The 15,641-nt window shown below is 39.1% G+C and overlaps 2 non-coding genes across 2 annotated transcripts; both read left to right on the top strand.

The window, feature by feature from the left end:
• The first annotated feature begins 1,583 nt into the window (after positions 1-1,583).
• LOC141620256 (small nucleolar RNA R71) lies at positions 1,584-1,690 on the top strand. The gene has a single exon (XR_012531920.1). It is a non-coding gene; the product is annotated as a small nucleolar RNA R71 (small nucleolar RNA).
• An 8,895-nt stretch (positions 1,691-10,585) lies between these two features.
• Positions 10,586-10,692, top strand: LOC141618793 (small nucleolar RNA R71). The gene has a single exon (XR_012531501.1). It is a non-coding gene; the product is annotated as a small nucleolar RNA R71 (small nucleolar RNA).
• Positions 10,693-15,641: the final 4,949 nt, after the last annotated feature.

Raw genomic sequence — 15,641 nt, 5'->3', positions numbered from 1 at the left:
CACCATTTTTCCTTGTATTACCCCCATCACTCTTTTGCAAACCTTTGTCATCTCTCTTACTCCTCACCTCAATAGTATTCTCTTTACTTGGCACCATAGGACTCTCATATTGGGTACCACTTTTCAAGTGGACAGCATGAGCCGTCTTATTTCTTGTGAGTGGATTACCTTGAGAAGGTAATTGCCTTTTTTTGTCTTTGTGAGCTTGATGAGGCTATTTGAGACACTTGATCTTAAGCATCTTGTTGTGTGCTAGGATATTATTGATGGTGATGTCTAGAGGTGGCAATCGGGTCACTCGGGTCGGTTACGGGTCGGGTCAAAGCGGTCGGGTCATATCGGGTTCGGGTTGTGACGGGTTAGCGACGGGTCGGGTCGGTTACGGTTCATGCCGGGTCATCTTCGGGTCGGGTCATTAGCGGGTTGCAAGTCGGGTCGGGTCAGTATCGGGTCAGATTATAAACATATATTTTCTCTTATGTATTTAGTTTTAGATGGGTAAATTTCTGTTTAAACAACGTGTAGGTGCATTAATTGTAATTTTAAGTGAAAATAATTAAGATTAATGTTAATTTGGTCTTATTTACACCATTATTAAGCTAATTCACTATCGGGTTGAGTCAATATCGGGTCACGGGTCGGGTCGGGTCGGTTCAGGTCGGGTTTGGGTTGGAAAAAATAAGGGTGTTATCGGTTATCGGGTCGGGTTGGGTCGGGTCGGTTCGGTTTCGGGTCACCCAATTTTCGGGTTGTATCGGGTCGGGTTTCGGGCGGGACGAGTCGGGTTCCTCGGGTCGGGTCACCTTTTGCCAGCTCTAGTGATGTCTTTTGCTTGGCTATATTTTTGCATTTGGGGAAAAAATTCTTGTTGGTTCTTTTGCATTTGCAAGATTGCCTTTTGTACATCGAAAGATGGATCATTGGGTTGGTTATATAAGGACTGGTTGTATGATGGTTGGTTTTGACATCCTTGATTTTGATTATCGAAAGATCTTTGAATAGGATTTCTCATTGCTGGTGGGGTGTATATTGGTTGTGAGTTTTGAACATTTGAACTTTTATATAAGAGGTTTGGATGGAATTTGGTGTTTTCGTTGTAAAAGTTTGAGTATGGGGTACCACTTCTATATGCTTGAAAAGAATTCACTTATTCATTCGTCTCTCTACACACTTGTTGATCATGTCCCAAAGTTCCGTAACTCTCACAAATTGCACTTGGAATAGATGGTGTCATTGCTGTGGCATTAACTTGATGAAACGGTTGTTGCTTTGGTGCAGTTGAAACTTTCGTCACTTGATCTATGGCTTCCTTGAACTTCAAGTTCATGGTATCCATATGATAACTTAATTGAGCGCCAAAGTCGGCACTAAGTAGGGTAATGGAATCCACCTCATGTTATCCTCCTTTACTACCTTTCCGAGTCCGACTATATTGAGAATTATAAGTCGCCATCTACTCGATTTTGGCCCATGTTTTGTTGTCATTAACTTCGGTGAACATACCATTTGAATCCATGTTCAAAACATTTCTTGAATCTTCATAAAGTCCATTCCAAAATTGTTGAACTAGAAACTATTCACTAAGACCATGATGAGGACAAGACCGAGAAGTTGCCTTAAAACGCTCTCAAGCTTCATCTAGTGATTTTTCATCCCTTTGCTTCAATCCCTTGATTTGAGCTCTAAGCATATTGGTCTTTACTGGTGGGTAGAATTTCCTTTAGAAAGCTAAGGCTAACTTCTTCCATGAATCAATGCCAAGAGTAGTTTTGTTCAAAATCTTAAGTCATTGCTTTTGAAAATGGAAATAGCACCCATCGGATTTGATCTTAAGTTACACCCGTTTGAGAGATAGCTTTACAATAATCACAAAAGATCTTCATATGAAAGTGTGGATCCTCACTTGGCATCCCTCCCAAATTGGCTTCTTTCAACCAATTATATGAAAGCGGATTTTGCTATGAAGTTTCCCGTTAAGTGTGTGGGTGTAGGAGTGCCATTGGGTAGACTATGTTCGGTTGGTACGGAGTGTGATGAGAATTTTGGCATGATCGGTTGATTTTGTGGGTTAGTTTGTGGGTTGGTTTGTCGTTCCCTTGTAAATGGATGGTCGGGACTATTTTTTTCGGTTACTTGTCGTTAGGAGCACCTAGACCAAAACACAATTAATAACTTCACCAACAACTCTATAATTAGTAAAGAGGCAAGTAAAGGTCGGATCCCAAGGGACGGGAATTGAGATGATATTTCTATTGCAACTAGTGGTGTCTAAGGGGTGTCACAATTGGGGTTTGAATAGAAGATCACTAAACTAAATAGCAATGAAAGTAAACAAGCAATATGAATTAAAAGGGATGTAAACAATTGATAAAAGGCACTAGGGTGTCATGGGGTCATAGGGGATTCATGGGAATTGATCATACAAACATATTCTCAAGTTATAAGCAAGCAATTATTGTTGTGATGGATCGAGTTGGTTTATATCTTACAATCCTAGGAAAGTTTGGGTCCCGGAGCCGAATCGATTACATTGTACAACACCTACAAGTCAACTTAGTCTTCCCTACTCAACAACATGCATGGTCTAATGAGACTCGAGTTGGTTTATGTCTTACAAGTCTCATTTAAAAGATAGGTGATGGGTAAAAAATGCAAGGATTCATAGGCTCGCATTTCATCAAACATAACATGTGCATGAGTTGAGATCACAATAAGCAAGCAAATAAACTATGAGAGTATATTAATTTAAGCATGAATCATTCCCCATGTTGGTTTCCCTTAATTACCCATTAACCCTAGCTAAGGAAACTACTCACTCATTATCATGTTGAACATGCTAGCAAGGTTGTCAATCATACCAACAAAGTGAAACATGATGAATAAATGAAGATAATTAACAATAATTAAAAAGGGATTAAGAGAATTATACCTACTAATGATTCCAATAATAAAGCAAAGAATAAAAGAAGTACTTGATGCTTGATTGGAAGGTTGTCAATCTCCCAACAATAACCCAAATAATCTTCAATTACCCAAAATAAAGGATGAACAAGAGAGAGATTAAGGAAATAAAACTTGTATTAAAACTTGATTAAATGTTGATTATAAGATTAAAGAGAGATTTGATTGATATTAACTACACTAAAGATTGCTAAGAAGAACATGCTCTTCTAATTAGACTAATGGGGTATTTATAGTGGGGATTAGGTGCATGAATTAGGGTTAACTAAGAGCTTAAATGACGATTAAGTCCCTTGTTGAGGAAACGCCGGTCTTTTTGGAAAGACTCCGGTCTCTAGAAAAAGATGTGCATCCTTCCTTGAAGCTTGAAGAAGACGAAATGGGTCTGCCTGGGAATTCGGGCGTCTTTAGCACGGGACGGGCGGATTTTGTGGTCTCTGCCCGGGCGTCTTGTGGAGGAAGACGGGCGTCTTCTGGAGCTTTTGCCCGGGCGTCCAGAAGGTGAAGAAGCACGGGTTGTGGGGTGGTGGACGGGCGTCTTCAGGGGAAGACGCACGGATTGTTGGGCAGTCTCGTTTCTTCTTCTTTTCTTCCTTTTTCTTCATAAAATCCTTGGGGATTTCCTCGGGGATGCAAGGATCTTTTCTCATCATTCCCCATCTACTATAGTATGCACAAAGGCCTTCTAATCTTCTCTCTCCTTGATGCTTGGTCATTGAATTCAATCAATTTAGTCTCATTTTGCCATGAAAATGCAAGGTTTGCACTCCTTTCCTACCAAGGGATCAAAACCTCAAAGAATATGCAAAACAAAGAACTAAAGACAATAAATGACCCAAATATGCACTAAAAAAGCATGGGAACAAGGCTAATTCGGGGACTAAATATGCTCTAATTATGGTCACATCAAATATCCCCAAACCGAACCTTTGCTCGTCCCGAGTAAAGAGGTGACAAAGACTAGGACCATTATTTTAACTAACCTAATAACATAGCTGATATGAGACAATTAGCGGGTCTCACTCCGCCTCTTCAACTCACAACAAGACAACCATGAGGTAGGATGCCTTCTTGCAAGGCAAGGTGGGTCTTGCCAAAATGGTGATACATCCAAACATTAAGCACACAAAATTAAATAATGGATGCATCTACAAAAGAATAGCCACTTTCCTCATCTAAGTGGCGGAAATTATCTACAAGGGAAGAAATTCAAGGGTACACACTCCTTCATAGATGCAATTTATTCAAACTACTAAGCCTAGAAGGATATCAATAAATCACCTCCAAATTGTGTCAAGCTAGGGTACCTTTGTCCTCAATCGTTAAATGCTTTTGTAAAGAGTAGACTCCCTATGGTGTTAGAAACACTGGAGGATCGCGGAATTCCCCTTCTTGCCTAGACAAGAAGAAGGGTCGTCCCCTCTCTACCATGCACAAAAATGGATACGATGGATAAAGGGATCGATAGATATTTGATTTTCACTTTGGGAGTTTGCTTTTGTTTTTGTTTTTCCCCCCAATTTCTTGTGGCATTTCACATTTGAGAACACTTTCTTTTGCCATTTCTTTTTGATTTTTGGCATTTCAACACTTGACAACTTTTCAAATTTTCTTTGCATTTCTTTTGAACATTTTCAAAGTCACCCCATATGTAGTGAGGGTGCCTTATATTTGAAGCTTTTAGGAGTTCTATTTTTGCTCCTCTTTTCATTTGATGCATTTTTGCAAACTTTCTTTCACTTTTCATTTCATTGAACTCAAATTGATTTCTTTTTGTGCCCATTCCCTTTGATGACAAAAAATGTGGTAGAACATGGATGATGGATGGATGCATGGTTTCAAGGGTCACCTTGGAATAAACGGTAGCCAAGGAGTTATCACACCACAAGGTACTCTTGACTAGGCCTTAATACATGGGTCAAAGGATACTAGCATGACACATCCTAGGGTGTTTTACAAGTATTCTAACAAGCAAAGTCTTAAGAAGAAAAAGCATCTACTAGGGCCTATATACACTTGTCAAGCTTCCTAAGTAGACGGTTTCGCAAAAATTTTCTAACATGCAAACTAAATGCCATGATGCAACTAGCATATAAACATCCTAATGCAAATGATTCTACTAACTAATATGACATATAAACTAAATGCAAGTCCTAAGTTCACATTGTTATACCGCATCAATCAAAATAGAGCCACATAGTCATTACATAAAGAGGAAAAAGGAGATTGGAAAGATCTTACCATGCGGTCTTCAATATCCTCATGTCTCGGATGTGGCGTAGTCGATCAATGTGAACAAGGATAGAGCAAACACAATATATACAACAATATATACATGACTACACTACAAAGGAAATGAACTTGTTTTTGGGTTTTTCAATTTTTATGGTTTTTTGAAATTTTTCAATTTTTTTTTTTTTTTAATTTTTGAATAAAAGTTAAGTTAGAATTCCCCATCCCCACACTAATATGGGCATTGTCCTCAATGGCCAAATTGATGGGAAATTATGCAAACATGATGCATGATTTCTACACTAAATGCAAGCTACACTAATCTACACTACATGATGCATGAGTTTTTGTTTATGACGGAGAGCGTAATTTAGATTACCTCCCGTTGCATATGCATGTGCTTCCCCAAACCGAGTTAGACATTATTTCTAATGTCCTAAAGTTGGGGTAGTTCATGCACACAAGATGCAATGCATGAAACTAAATTTGTCATTTTAGATTTTCAAAAGTGGGAACCATGAAATAAGAACACCTCAATGGGGCCGAGGTGTTAGTGCTCTATGTTGCTAGGACTCTCCAACCATGATCAAGATAAATAAATAAAACAAAGAAAGAAGTAGACAAACCTCAAGAGGGTAGGAGCCTCCAAAGCTTGCTAGTCTTCCACCATATCATCATTATCATCATCTTCCTCAATAGAAGTGGACTCATCACCACTTCCCTCTTCACTTCCTTGCTCACTTCCTTCATCATCCTCTTCTTCTTCATAACTAGCCTCTTCCTCAATGTTATCATCAACAACCTCATCACCAACAACCTCATCGTCACCCGGAATCTCACCCCTAGATGCACTCGGAAAGTTGACTTCCCTATCCGCCCAACTAGGCAAAGGACATGAAGGATCAAGTAGTCCTTGCCTAGCTAAATGAAGGAGGGGTGGATATTGGGATAAGTATGCATCGTCCCAATCCTTAAAAGCTTGCTTGTGCATCTCTTGCATAAGTAGAGTCATGTAGTCATTGCTTGCTTTAACACCTTCGGGTTTGAACTCTTGATACTTGAAAGGATAGGGTGGTGTGACAATGGAGGAGGAGGGCATTTCAATTTCACCCCTTTGTTGACGGATGATGTATTCAGCTTCTTTTGAGAGGGGAAGAAGGTAGTTGGTCCGATGGACACTCAAATGGCATATCTTGGAAGGCAAAGTAAAAGATCTAGCCTCATTGGCGAGCCACCTATACTTGGTGTCAAGAGGATTATGGGTAACCCACTTGTACTTGTTAATCATAGCATCCATGTCAATGAGATGACCCCCCTTTTTCGCCACATACTTGCTATCCTTGTTGAAATTCGGATCAAAGTACTTAGCCTAAAGAGTGACTAGACCTCCATTTATAATAACGGTGGTGCCTTGCTTCCCACAATCAACATTTAGACATCTTTCCACCAAAAGCCTTAGAGAATTGTAAGGCTTGGTGAATTTCCTTCCAATATTTAAGGCCGACTCAAGAAGAACACAATCGAGCTTGGTAAAGTGGTTGGTGTCTTTTCTTGCAATGATGGTATTCCCGATGACCTTGTGCCACACTCTAATGCCCGGATGGTGGACTAATAGAGCGCGACTAGTATGATAGTTCTCAAATTTCCTCCCGGAAATCGCCTCCCAAAGAGGAGCGGGGTCATACTTTCCGGGATTCTTGAAATAACTAGGTGAATCACTAAGACCCAATGCTTTACCCAATTCCTCAAAGGTGATGCGCCTACTCACATTAGCAAGGCGGAACTCGATGTTTTCTCTAGTCTCTACCTTAGTAACTTTCAAAGAACTCAAGAATTCTAAGGTAAGGGAGGGGTATGTCAATTCTTTTGTAGCAAACAATTTTCCCAACCCCATGGCTTCAAAGAAGGCTTTCGTTTGTTCAAGGACACCCAACTTGTTCAAGGCATCTTCACATATGAATTTGGTGGATAGAAAGGATTTTCTAGCATACTTGGCAAATGTATCCCTATGAGAGTTAGAAATGAAAATTACCTCCGGATAGTTCGATAGTTGAGCAATTTCCGGAGTTGTTGATGTTGTTGCTTCCAAGGGAGGTTGTTGTTGTTGCACTTCCAAGTTTGAACTAGCTACCACCATAGCCAATGAGGCTTTCTTTGCTTGAAGACTCTTTTGTCTTGTTGAGAGTGCCTTTGCCTTAGGTGCCTTCGTTGCTCCTTTTGTCCTTGCCATTGATGATTAAACCAAGAAAAGAGTGAAAATCTTCAATTTCCAAGTATACCCAAATCGATTTTAAGATGAAAGGCTTTGCCTTTATAATTTCAAAACTCGACTCAAAGGTTAAAGATTTTGGTGCTTGGCTTGATTTTTGTTGGAAGAGGAGTGATTAATTGTTGTTAAAAGGAAGTTTGGATTTGATTTTGTTGAATTTGGTTGAGGAAATCTTGTTTTGGTGATGGAGAGGATGAGGGTTTTGAGTTTTGGGGTTTATGGGTAGTGTTTTGAATGAATGAATGAAGAAATGAATGTAGGAGGGGGTATTTAAAGTACCCGAAAAATTTCAAATAGCAGGGGAAGACGGGCGTCTTTCCTTCGGGACGCTCGGATTCTGCCTGTTTTGGGTTGAGAATTCTCGCCTAAAGACGGGCGTCTTTTAGCAAAGACGCTCAGATTCTTCAATTGCGGGACGGGCGTCTTCTGCTGAAGACGGGCGGATTCTCTTCCAGTGAGTTTTCTTGTTTTTCCTAGCCAAAAAGACGTGCGTCTTTCCTTCCAGGACGGGCGTCTTTCTGAAGACGGGCGGATTCTCGTCCAGGACACTCGGATTTATCAACAGTCCCAAAATTTCAAATTCTCAGCTCAGATGGACGGGCGAATTTTGACCCAGACGCCCGGATTGCCTGAAGACGGGCGGATTCCCTGGAAAACGCTCGGATTCTCCCTGTTTTACCCGGATTCAGTTCCATCCGTGCACTTGCATATCCCTTGTCATTTTTCTCACTCTTCAAATCCCGTGATCTTCATTGTGGGGGCACTACTAAGGCATGAATAGCCTAGGCAAATGCTATCTCCACACTAAGCTAAAGCACTACACATCAATTGAATCATTAGTCCCTCCCTCACTTCCCTCAAAAATGATAATTATCTTGATCAAAGCATAAAAATTCAAAAATGACAAAAATGCAATGTAAGAATTAAAATGCGAGTTAGGGAGTTAGAAATATTTACAAATGATGGTTTAGGGAGGACTCCACCAAACTCTCATCCTTAGTGAGATGTCATGGGGGCATGGCCAAAGTGTTGTTGATGTTGCTCCACACCTTGAAGAAGTAATCAAAAGCTTGTTCATTATCATGATAAAGATCTTCAATAGATCTTTGCCCTTGTTGTCGGTCTTGATCGATAGCATTACCAATATAGGGATTGAAAATCCCTTCAAACTCATCGTCCCAAAGACCACAAACTTCATCTATTTGATCACTAAAGATCTCTTGAGTTTATGGAGACACCTCTCCCACTTTCTTGTCTTGGCCAATGAGGCCATCCTCTTCATTGCTTGACTTTGGTGAGCTTTGCAAGCTCTCTTTGTTACAATTCACTTGCTCTTTGAATGGAGCATCTTCAATTTTCTTCTTCCATTGGAATTCCGACTTCTTCCTATCATCCTTCCGGCTATAATGATCAACCATAAAGCATGGTTCGTGCAAACGGGGAGCTTTCATGGTCTTTTCAAGATTGAAAGTTATGCTCTCATCTGCCACTTCTAGAGTGAGCTCTCCATGTTTCACATCAATCACCGCACCCGCGGTGTGTAAGAAAGGTCTTCCTAGAATGATTGGAATGTTGGAGTCTTCTTCCATGTCAACAATGACAAAGTCTACCGGGATGAAAAATTTCCCAACTCTTACGGGAACATCTTCCCATATCCCTAATGGTGTCTTTGTCGATCTATCGGCCATTTGGAGTGTGATATTGGTGCATTTAAGCTCTCCCATCCCCAACCTTTTACTCACCGAGTACGGCATAACACTCACACTAGCCCCTAGATCACATAAGGCTTTGTTGATCGTGGTGTCGCCAATGGTACACGGTATTGAGAAGCTTCTCGGATCTTTGAGTTTTGGAGGTGAACTCCCTTGAAGTATTGCACTACTCACCTTAGTGAAGGCGATAGTCTCAAGCTTCCGGATTGACTTCTTCTTTGTGAGGATGTCTTTCATGTATTTCGCATAGGCCGGCACGTGATTGATTAATTCCGTGAAAGGAATCGAGACTTCCAAATTCTTCACAATTTTCATAAATTTTCCAAGTTGGTCATCAAATTTGGGCTTGGCTTGACGACTTGGAAAAGGAAGTCTAATCACAATGGGCTCCTTCTCTTTGACCTTGTCTTCATTTTTCGTTGAAATTTCTTCTTTTGATGGTTCCCCATCCTTGGAGTTTTGCACAATTTCTTCTTTGTCACTAGCTTCCACAACTTCATCCTCAACTTGCTTCTTCGGTGCTTCATACCTTGTACCACTCCTCAAGTGAATGGCACTAACCGTTTCATGTCTTGGGGGATTACTTTGAGGTAGTAATTGCCCCTTTTGTCTTTGTGAGCTTGAAGATGCTAGTTGAGTCAATTGGGTTTCCAACATTTTGGTGTGAGCTAGGATGTTGTTGATGGTGATTTCCTTTGCTTGACTATCCTTTTGCATTTGAGTAAAAAACTCTCGTTGATTCTTTTGCATTTGGAGGACCACTTTTTGAACATCAAAACCTTGGTCATTTTGTTGATTGTATGGAGTTTGATTTTGGTAACCTTGGTTTTGGTTGTAAAAGGGTCTTTGATTTTGGTTTCTCATGGGAGGTGGGGTGTATGTTGGTTGAGGTTTTTGAACATTTTGGCTTTTGTATGAGAGATTTGGATGGAATTTGGTGTTTTCATTGTAATAGTTGGAATAAGGGGTACCACTCTTGTATGCTTGGAAAGCATTCACTTGTTCATTTGTTCCCCTACATTCACTTTGGTCATGTCCCAAAGTTCCACAATTCTCACATATCCCACTTGGGATTGATGAAGATGCCGTCATGGCATTAACATGATGCTTTGGTGATTTTGAGGCTTCTTCAAGTCTAGCCATAGCCTTTTCAAACTTCAAATTGATGGTATCAATGTGAGCACTAAGTTGAGCACCCAATTGAGTAACGGAGTCCACTTCATGTTTTCCTCCCCTAGTAGCCTTGCGAGGTCTACTATATTGTGAGTTATGGACCGCTATTTCCTCAATTTTGTTCCAAGTTTGATTGTCATCAACTTCGGTGAACATTCCATTTGAGCCCATGTTGAGAATGTTCCTTGAATCTTCATATAGACCGTTCCAAAATTGTTGTACCAAGAACCACTCGCTAAGTCCATGATGAGGACATTAGCGACAAATTCCCTTGAATTGCTCCCAAGCTTCATACAAAGATTATTCATCCCTTTGCTTAAAGCCCGTGATTTGAGCTCTTAGCATGTTAGTCTTTTCCGGTGGATAGAACTTTTTGTAGAAAGCTAGAGCCAATTTCTTCCAAGAATCAATTCCGAGAGTAGCCTTATCAAGGCTTTTCAACCATTGTTTCGCGGTGCCAATGAGAGAAAAAGGAAATAAGACCCATCGAATTTGGTCTTGAGTTACACCGGTTTGAGAAATTGCATCACAATAATCGCAAAAAGCCTCCATATGAGAATGAGGGTCTTCATTAGGCATCCCCCCAAATTGGCTTTTTTCGACTAATTGGATAAATGCGGATTTGGCAATAAAATTTCCGGTTAGATGTTGTGGTGTGGGAGTACCATTGGGTAGGTTCTCCTCGGTGGGTACGAAATGTGATGAAAACTTAGGCATTGTGGGTTGATTTTGTGTTGGATTTTGTGTTGGGTTCTCCTCACCTTCTCTTGCAAAAGGGTTGATGAACTCAATAGTATTTGGTTGAATAACCTCACTAATACCTCTCAAAGTTCTCCTAGCAAGTCTTCTATTGGTTGTCAAAGTTCTTTCAATTTCGTGATCAAAAGGTAACAAGTCACCTTGTGACCTACTAGACATGCAAAATATCAAACAACTCGAAAATAATTAGAACAAACCTTGAGGAGTTTTACTTCCCCAAGGCAAAGAAAGACACAACTAATAACAATATAAGAAAATCTAAATCAAGTTAACACCGTCCCCGGCAATGGCGCCATTTTTGGTCGGGACTATTTTTTTCGGTTACTTGTCGTTAGGAGCACCTAGACCAAAACACAATTTATAACTTCACCAACAACTCTACAATTAGTAAAGAGGCAAGTAAAGGTCGGATCCCAAGGGACGGGAATTGAGATGAGATTTCTATTGCAACTAGTGGTGTCTAAGGGGTGTCACAATTGGGGTTTGAATAGAAGATCACTAAACTAAATAGCAATGAAAGTAAACAAGCAAGATGAATTAAAAGGGATGTAAACAATTGATAAAAGGCACTAGGGTGTCATGGGGTCATAGGGGATTCATGGGAATTGATCATACAAACATATTCTCAAGTTATAAGCAAGCAATTATTGTTGTGATGGATCGAGTTGGTTTATATCTTACAATCCTAGGAAAGTTTGGGTCCCGGAGCCGAATCGATTAGATTGTACAACACCTACAAGTCGACTTAGTCTTCCCTACTCAACAACATGCATGGTCTAATGAAACTCGAGTTGGTTTATGTCTTACAAGTCTCATTGAAAAGATAGGTGATGGGTAAAAAATGCAAGGATTCATAGGCTCGCATTTCATCAAACATAACATGTGCATGAGTTGAGATCACAACAAGCAAGCAAATAAACTATGAGAGCATATTAATTTAAGCATGAATCATTCCCCATGTTGGTTTCCCTTAATTACCCATTAACCCTAGCTAAGGAAACTACTCACTCATTATCATGTTGAACATGCTAGCAAGGTTGTCAATCATACCAACAAAGTGAAACATGATGAATAAATGAGGATAATTAACAATAATTAAAAAGGGATTAAGAGAATTATACATACTAATGATTCCAATAATAAAGCAAAGAATAAAAGAAGTACTTGATGCTTGATTGGAAGGTTGTCAATCTCCCAATAATAACCCAAATAATCTTCAATTACCCAAAATAAAGGATGAACAAGAGAGAGATTAAGGAAATAAAACTTGTATTAAAACTTGATTAAATGTTGATTACAAGATTAAAGAGAGATTTGATTGATATTAACTACACTAAAGATTGCTAAGAAGAACATGCTCTTCTAATTAGACTAATGGGGTATTTATAGTGGGGATTAGGTGCATGAATTAGGGTTAACTAAGGGCTTAAATGACGATTAAGTCCCTTGTTGAGGAAACGCCGGTCTTTTTGGAAAGACTCCGGTCTCTAGGGAGACTCCGGTCTCTAGAAAAAGATGTGCATCCTTCCTTGAAGCTTGAAGAAGACGAAATGGGTCTGCTTTGGAATCCGGGCGTCTTTAGCACGGGACGGGCGGATTTTGTGGTCTCTGCCCGGGCGTCTTGTGGAGGAAGATGGGCGTCTTCTGGAGCTTTTGCCCGGGCGTCCAGAAGGTGAAGACGCACGGGTTGTGGGGTGGTGGACGGGCGTCTTCAGGGGAAGACGCACGGATTGTTAGGCAGTCTCGTTTCTTCTTCTTTTCTTCCTTTTTCTTCATAAAATCCTTGTGGATTTCCTCGGGGATGCAAGGATCTTTTCTCATCATTGCCCATCTACTATAGTATGTACAAAGGCCTTCTAATCTTCTCTCTCCTTGATGCTTGGTCATTGAATTCAATCAATTTAGTCTCATTTTCCCATGAAAATACAAGGTTTGCACTCCTTTCCTACCAAGGGATCAAAACCTCAAAGAATATGCAAAACAAAGAACTAAAGACAATAAATGACCCAAATATGCACTAAAAAGCATGGGAACAAGGCTAATTCGGGGACTAAATATGCTCTAATTATGGTCACATTAATGGATTAAGAAATTCAATCCTAATGTCAACTAAACCTCTATCACTCAAAGAGCTTGATCCCACTATGGTTGAAGTAGATCCCCTTTCAATGATTATATAACCTTTTCTTATGTTTCTCAATGTTCTTTCAATTTCCGGATCAATTGGTAATGGGTTACCATGATTTGATTTTCTATGCAACTAAAAGACAACACTGGAAGAAAGATTAACACTACCTTAACGAACTATGCTCCCTAAAGTCAAAACAAACAAAGTTACTACTAAAAGCACACATAAAACAATACAATTCAATCCACATCATCCCCTGCAACGATGCCATTTTGATGTGTCTCGTCGTTTAAAACCCCCAAACAAATTTATGACTCGACAAACAACTTTAGCAAATAGTAAGTAGAGGTCGAACCCAAAGGACGGTTGACTTCAAATTCGAATTGCAATTGTTATCAAGGTGCTTGTAATAGTGTCAAGGGTGTCACAATTAATTGATATAATAAGTGGAACTACGACTAAAAACAAATAAAGAAATGTAAACTAATGAAAACTAGAGCAAGTAATGAAAATGAGGGTGAAATCAATGTAAGGAAAACACTAGGGTGTCATGGGATCATAGGGGTGATAAAATGGTAAATCCAAAGGATATGAGTTTGGTATTTGAATTGGTCAAGGTCATGGTAGAGTAGGGCCGGAACTTTTGGTCCTTCAGTTCATAGATCGAGTCGGGTTAGCTTCTAGCGTACACCAAGCATTTCATCAAACATAACTTAATGCATGGTTTAACAAACACAGAGGCTTTCGATCTTACAGGTATTGTTTAAAAGGTAAAGAATCATGCAAGGTTGTAAATCAAGCATTTCATCAAACATAACAATGTGAACTAGGCTAGAACTTACAACAACAATTTAATCAAACAAATTTACTCGTGAAGTATGGATCTACCCTCTAATCATTCCCCTAATCCCCCATTAACTCTAGCTAGAAGACTATTCACTCATTATCATGGTAATCATCCAAGTAATGTTGTCAAGCATCATAGCAATGGAAGACATGATGATCAAAGTAAGTAATTAACAGAGATTAATAAGAAATTAAGTAATGATTAAGGAATTATACCAAACATATAAGGAGATGAACAATAATGATGAAGAATAAAATAGAAGAAACTCTTTGATTATTGATGAATTGTCACCTTCTTCAAATACAATCCAAGAATTCTTGAATTGCAAGACTAGATCTAAGACTAATTGTAAAAAGATTGAAGAACAATTAAGCTAATTAAATGTGATTAAAGTGATAATCAAAGTAAACGTTCCTAATTATCCTTATAATGGTGTGTATTTTCCCTAATGGAGAATGAGGGGTACTCTTTATACCAATACAAGATTAAGAGCTAATTGGGTCATTATACTTAGTCTAACCGAGAGCGCAAAATAGAGTGCCCCGCCCGACTTCACTATTGGCTCGCCCGAGCTGGAAGTGACATGGGTGTTGGACCATATAATTATATGTTGTGTTTTGATAATGACAAGTATGCCTTATATTTATCTGTTGCTCGTAATCGTTTGTTTAGTCTTGGTTAGATTTAACAAGGGTTACAATATAAGCACACGATGTTATAGCATTCATGGCTATAACATTGAAGATTTGTGAAGCCTCGTTGATGTAATGTTATAGCTGCTTGAGCTATAACATTGAAGATTCTTTAAAGCATTGTTGACTACAATGATTACTCCAGCAAAAGGGATGATCAAGTCTTTAAGAAGCTCAAGATAAAGAGCTTATGATCAAGATGAAGAGATGATCCTTATACTCAAGATCTCCAGGAAGATTAGCTAGTATAGGACATCGTCTATTAACGGTATTTATGAAAGTGATGTAAGAAAGGTAAAGGTATAGCTATTTCACATATAACTTTACTTACCAAGCTTAATGTTATAGTCATTTGACCTATAACTTTAGGCTGCAATATGAAGTCACGATTTTAGTGTTTTAAAATCGATTTTCGAAGTTCAAATCTTTAAATATATTTTTCGAAAATACGTGTATGTATATTAGAAAGGAGATACGGGTTTGATAAGATCAAATAGATTTATGAATATCCTATTGATTAGTAAAATAACTTATGAGTTGTCATGCTATCTAGGGTTCTCAAATTTATATAGATCTAAACCCTAATTTATGTATTAATATTTTTTCTAGAGTTTCGAATTGAGACGGTAGGCTTATGAGCCGTCGTCCACTTCGTATTATCCCCTTGCACAAGTAATCTATTAGGTTAAATCTAGAATAAGTTGGTGTAAGATACTTTCCTATCTTAACAATTTATAGATTTACCTTATTTACTTATGATAAGATATTAATTGAATTAAGGTAATAGAAGATAAGATTTGTTTCTTGTGAAACAATCTATTAGGTGAACACGGCACCTCTAGGGTTTCGCAAAACCCTAGTTCTCCTC

The sequence above is a fragment of the Silene latifolia genome, chromosome 1, assembly GCF_048544455.1.
Source record: "Silene latifolia isolate original U9 population chromosome 1, ASM4854445v1, whole genome shotgun sequence".
Classification (NCBI taxonomy): domain Eukaryota; kingdom Viridiplantae; phylum Streptophyta; class Magnoliopsida; order Caryophyllales; family Caryophyllaceae; genus Silene; species Silene latifolia.
Note: the sequence above shows the minus strand (reverse complement) of the source record. Positions and strands in the feature narration are given on the sequence as shown.